This window comes from Odocoileus virginianus, chromosome 1 (assembly GCF_023699985.2).
Source record: "Odocoileus virginianus isolate 20LAN1187 ecotype Illinois chromosome 1, Ovbor_1.2, whole genome shotgun sequence".
NCBI lineage: Eukaryota > Metazoa > Chordata > Mammalia > Artiodactyla > Cervidae > Odocoileus > Odocoileus virginianus.
In genome coordinates this window covers 25,147,098-25,152,970 of record NC_069674.1, presented here as the reverse complement: position 1 = coordinate 25,152,970, position 5,873 = coordinate 25,147,098, and the positions used below count along the sequence as shown (strand labels likewise).

At 40.6% G+C, this 5,873-nt stretch overlaps 1 non-coding gene across 1 annotated transcript; it reads left to right on the top strand.

Annotated features, from left to right (window-relative positions):
- The first annotated feature begins 204 nt into the window (after positions 1 to 204).
- On the top strand, positions 205 to 276 carry TRNAP-AGG (transfer RNA proline (anticodon AGG)). The gene has a single exon. It is a non-coding gene; the product is annotated as a tRNA-Pro (tRNA).
- The last annotated feature ends 5,597 nt before the right edge of the window (positions 277 to 5,873 follow it).

The window sequence follows — 5,873 nt, the reverse complement described above, 5'->3', positions numbered from 1 at the left end:
GGAGCTGGATGGTCACAGGGAAGACAGAACAGTCCCCACAGTGGGCTGGCGGGGAGCGGAGAGCGCTGAGGGGTGAGGCCTGCTGGAGTGGAGCCGGCCTGGGCTGGGAGCCAGCCTGGACGAAGAAACTCTTCCAGGAGCCACAGACTGTGGCTGCTGCTGAGGTGGCAGTGAAGGCACATCTGGCAAGAAATGACCATCAGTGGCTCGTTGGTCTAGGGGTATGATTCTCGCTTAGGGTGCGAGAGGTCCCGGGTTCAAATCCCGGACGAGCCCTATTTTTTCTGGATTTTTCTTTTTTTCCATTCCCTTTTCCCCATCACACACACAAGTATACACTGCCTGCCTTTTCTAAAGTTAGAAGCAGAGATGATCCAGTGGTGCGTGAATAAAGGACTCAGGACAAGCTGCCAGTCAATTTCCCCACTAGTCATGTCCTGTATATACCGCGTTATTCCCACTGAGGCCAAACCAAGCAGAAGGAGATTGTCATAGCTCCAGGTGCTGAACCTGAGAAGGTTATAGGGCCAAAATGTTGCCTTGTGTTAGGCAGAAAGCCTCTTAGCCTCAGAGAAAGAGCAGGAGGTCAGGACTGAGGAGTGGGTCTGAGTTGGAGGTCAAGAAAAGGCAAACCCGCCACGCAAAATCCAAGCTATGAAGTACACTGGCTTCAAAGTCCAAAAGCTAGGCTCAAAGTTACAATTTGGAATCTCAGCTTTCCTCTTGGTAAAATGGGAGCAATAATATTCATTTCTCAAAGTCAGGAGGATTAAATCAGAAACTATATGTGAAAGCCCTTTGCAAACTATAATGTACCTTACAGACAGGGATTGTTAGGAATGCTACTAAAGGTAGAGAATCTAGAAAGGAAATTCTGACAACATGACAGACTGAACTAACGTAGCTCTTCCTTCACCTAGTGTTCCCTAAAACACACACAGAAATATTGCCTAAAATAGAATTTAAAAATTAAAGTATGAACAATTTCAAAATTGACTTTGAAATTTCCAGATATCAGAATTTGAAAAGGAATGCAAGGGACTTCCCTAGCAATCCAGTGGTTAAGATTCTGCTTCTAATCCCTGGTCGGAGAACTAAGATCCCATATACAGCACTGTGTGGCCAAAAAGTAGAAAAGAAAAAAAAAAGGGGAATACAAAACAAAGAAGGGAGATGGGAAGAAGGAAAAGAGCTATCACAGGAGCCCATGGTTCATTTCAGACACAGATAACAGATATATTGCTTTCAGTTCTAGGCTATGTCCCCTCAGCCCAGCAGAGACAAAGAGCTGGGACTGAACCCTCTGCATTAAAGTTTAGAACATCGAAGATCTACCTTATCCATGGCAGAAAGACTAAGAATGGCACACTCTAGTTCAAGGAAGCAGAGAAAAAAGGGGGAGAAATATAAGTCAACTCCGAGAAACTGAAGTCCAAGCCTGAGAAGATGCTTGTGTTGCCTCTGGGCAACATATCTGCATGATGCTGAATCCTGAAGCCAAGAAATTAAATATAAATTGGTTTAGGAAAATCCCTAGGAATACCACAGGACTCCCTGGGAATACCACAAAGGAATACCACAGGAATCCCTAGGAATACCACACAGCCACAGAAAGCAGGAAAGAGCTCTTCAAGCATGTTTCATAACCCAAGGTATATCTCACTAAATAAATGGAAATCTCACTAAAAAGTGACAAGTCAAGAACACCTACTGAAAGAGAATTCACAATAAAATATTAAAAGCGAGACAAGAAAGCAATCCATCATAAGGAAGAATTGGCAGACACAGCAGACAGGACAATTAACACTCTAAGAATGGTGCATGATAGAAATATATGACAAGCACTGTATAAGTTTTCTTAAAAGTGTTAAAGATGAAAGACAAGAAAATAAACAATAATGAAAATATTGCACTATGAAGAAAAGCCGCTCACTGAGGGAAAAAAACAAAACTTTAGGAAATGAAAGATATATCACTGAAGACTCAATGCATTAAACAGTAGACCTGATCCAGCTGGAAAGAGAATTGATGAACTGGAGGAGGAGGCTGATGAAAGTGTTCAAAATAAGGGGGGAAAGGGGAAAGTAATGAGATAGAAAATATGAAAGAATAGTTAAAAGACTTGAGGAAAAGAACACTATATATATACATACATATATATACTCAAAGACTTTTGGGCTTCTCTGATAGCTCAGATGGTAAAGAATCTGCCTATAATGCAGGAGACCCTGGTTTGATTCTTGGGTCAGGAAGATGCTCTGGAGAAGGGATAGGCTACTCACTCTAATATTTTTGGGCTTCCCTGGTGGCTCAACTGGTAAAGAATCTGCCTACAACGCAGGAGACCTGGGTTTGATCCCTGAGTTGGCAAGACCCCTTGGAGAAGGGAAAGGCTACCCACTCCAGTATCCTGGCCTGGAGAATTCCATGGACTATACAGTCCATGGGGTCACAAAGAGTAGGATATGACTGAGCAACTTTCACTTTCACTTTCACAGACTTTGACTGAAATGCCACCAAAGGATATACTTCATAAGGAAGAGGACTGGGAAAGGTCAGTTTTCATTCCAATCCCAAAGAAAGGCAATGCCAAAGAATGTTCAAACTACCACACAATTGCACTCATATCACACACTAGCAAAGTAATGCTCAAATCCTCCAAGCCAGGTTTCAACAGTATCTGAACCGTGAACTTCCAGATGTTCAAGCTGGATTTAGAAAAGGCAGAGGAACCAGAGATCAAATTGCCAACATCTGCTGGATCATCAAAAAAGCAAGAAAGTTCCAGAAAAATGTCTACTTCTGCTTTGACTATGCCAAAGCCTTTGACTGTGTGGATCACAACAAACTGTGGAAAACTCTTAAAAAGATGGGCATACCAGACCATCTGACCTGCCTCTTGAGAAATCTGTATGCAGGACAAGAAGCAACAGTTAGAACTGGACATGGACCAACAGACTGGTTCCAAATTGGTAAAGGAGCACATCAAGGCTGTATATTGTCACCCTGCTTATTTAACTTATATGCAGAGTACATCATGCAAAATACTGGGCTGGATGAAGCACAAGCTGGAATCAAGACTACCAGGAGAAATATTTATAACCTCAGATGACATCTATAACATAGATGACACCACCTTTATAGTAGAAAGCAAAGAGGAACTAAAGAGCCTCTTGATGAAAGTGAAAGAGGAGAGTGAAAAAGTTGGCTTAAAACTCAGCATTCAGAAAACTAAGATCATGGCATCTGGTCCCATCACTTCATGACAAATAGATGGGGAAACAATGGAAACATTGAGAGACTTTATTTTGGGAGCTCCAAAATTACTGCACAAAATCACAGAGTGCACTGGTAATAGCAAACACCCTCTTCCAACAACACAAGAGAAGACTTTATACATGGACATTACCAGATGGCCAACACCAAAATCAGATTGATTATATTCTTTGCAGCCAAAGATGGAGAAGCTCTATACAGTCAGCAAAAACAAGACTGGGAGCTGACTGTGGCTCAGATCATGAACTCTTTATTGCCAAATTCAGACTTAAATTGAAGAAAGTGGAGAAAACCACTAGACCATTCAGGTATGACCTAAATCAAATCCCTTATGATTATACAGTGGAAGTGAGAAATAGATTTAAGGGACTATATCTGATAGACAGAGTGCCTAATGAAATATGGATGGATGTTCATGACACTGTACAGGAGACAGGGATCAAGACCATCCCCAAGAAAAAGAAATGCAAAAAAGAAAAATGGCTGTCTGAGGAGGCCTTACAAATAGCTGTGAAAAGAAGAGAAGTGAAAAGCAAAGGAGAAAAGGAAGGATATACCCATCTGAACACAGAGTTCCAAAGAATAGCAAGAAGAGATAAGAAAGCCTTCCTCAGCAATCCATGCAAAGAAATAGAGGAAAACAATAGAATGGGAAAGACTAGAGATCTCTTCAAGAAAATTAGAGATACCAAGGGAACATTTCATGCAAAGATGGGCTCAATAAAGGACAGAAATGGTATGAACCTAACAGAAGCAGAAGATATTAAGAAGAGGTGGCAAGAATACACAGAACTGTACAAAAAATATCTTCATGACACAGATAATCATGATGGCATGATCAGTCACCTAGAGCTAGACTTCCTGGAATGTGAAGTCAAGTGGGCCTTAGGAAGCATCACTACGAAAAAAGCTAGATAAGGCTGTATTTTGTCACCCTGCTTATTTAACTTATATACAGAGTACATCATGAGAAACGCTGGGCTGGAAGAGACATAAGCTGCAATCAAGATTGCCGGGAGAAATATCAATAACCTCAGATATGCAGATGACAGCACCTTTATGGCACAAAGTGAAGAAGAACTAAAGAGACTCTTGATGAAAGAGAAAGAGGAGAGTGAAAAAGTTGGCTTAAAGCTGAACATTCAGAAAACTAAGATCATGACATCTGGTCCCATCACTTCATGGCAAATAGATGGGGAAACGGTGGCTGGCTTTATGTTTTTGAGCTCCAAAATCACTGCAGATGGTGACTGCAGCCATGAAATTAAAAGATGCCTACTCCTTGGAAGGAAAGTTATGACCAACCTAGACAGCATATTAGAAAGCAGAGACATTACTTTGTCAACAAAGACCATCTAGTCAAGGTTATGGTTTTTCCAGTAGTCATATACAGATGTGAGAGTTGGACTATAAAGAAAGCTGACCACCAAAGAATTAATGCTTTTAAACTGTGGTGTTGGAGAAGACTCTTGAGAGTCCCTTGGACTGCAAGGAGATCCAACCAGTCAATCCTAAAGGAAATCATTCCTGAACACTCACTGGAAGGACTGATGCTGAAACTGAAACTCCAATACTTTGGTCCAATAAGTGAAAATATTGGCTTAATGCTCAACATTCAGAAAACTAAGATCATGACATCCAGTCCCATCACTTCATGGCAAATAGATAGGGAAATAGTGGCTCAATAAAGGACAGAAATGGTATGGAAAAGACCCATTGGAAAAAACCCTGATGCCGGGAAAGATTGAAGGCGGAAGGAGAAGGGGACGACAGAGGATGAGATGGTTGGATGGCATCATCAACATGATGGACATTTGAGCAAGCTCCGGGAGTTGGTGATGGACAGGGAAGCCTGGTGTGCTGCAGTCCATGGGGTCGCAAAGAGTCGGACATGACTGAGCAACTGAACTAAACTGATAAATGCAATGTACTGGTATATTTTACATATAAAGTCTATATGTATATAAAGTTTCTTGAAAAATAGAGGATGAGGGAAATGTAATATTCCAATAGATAATGATCCATAATTTTCCAAAAAGAAGGAAGACACAGTTCTCAGGTTGAAACTGAGCTTATAAACAGATTGTGGTGAAATTGCAGAATACTGAATAGAAAAATAAAAATCTTAAAAGCAACCAGAAAAAAAGCCTGTTCACCTAGAAGGACAATTATACTGGCAGCTGACTTCTTATTCACTGCAAAAGATTATAGGAAAAAATAGAATATCTTCAAAAGGCCAAGAGAAAACTGTCAGCCTAAAAATCTATGCCCACTAAATTGCCATTTGTGTTTTGAAATAAAAGATCTTTTAAGACAAAGACTGAGAATGTTTACCACTCAGAGACTTCTGAAATGCCACCAAAGGATATGCTTCATAAGAAGGAAACTGAAATAAGAAGAAAGGCATGAAACGCAAGAAGGAATGATGAGCAAAGACATTTATAAATATGTTCATCAATCTAAACAAGCACTGAAAGCCACTGCTGGTGGAATGTAAATTGGTCCTGCTGCTTTATAGAACAATTTGGCAATACTTTGTAAAGTTTAAGGTGCATGTATCCTATGATCCACAAATTCTACTTCTAGGTATCTACCTT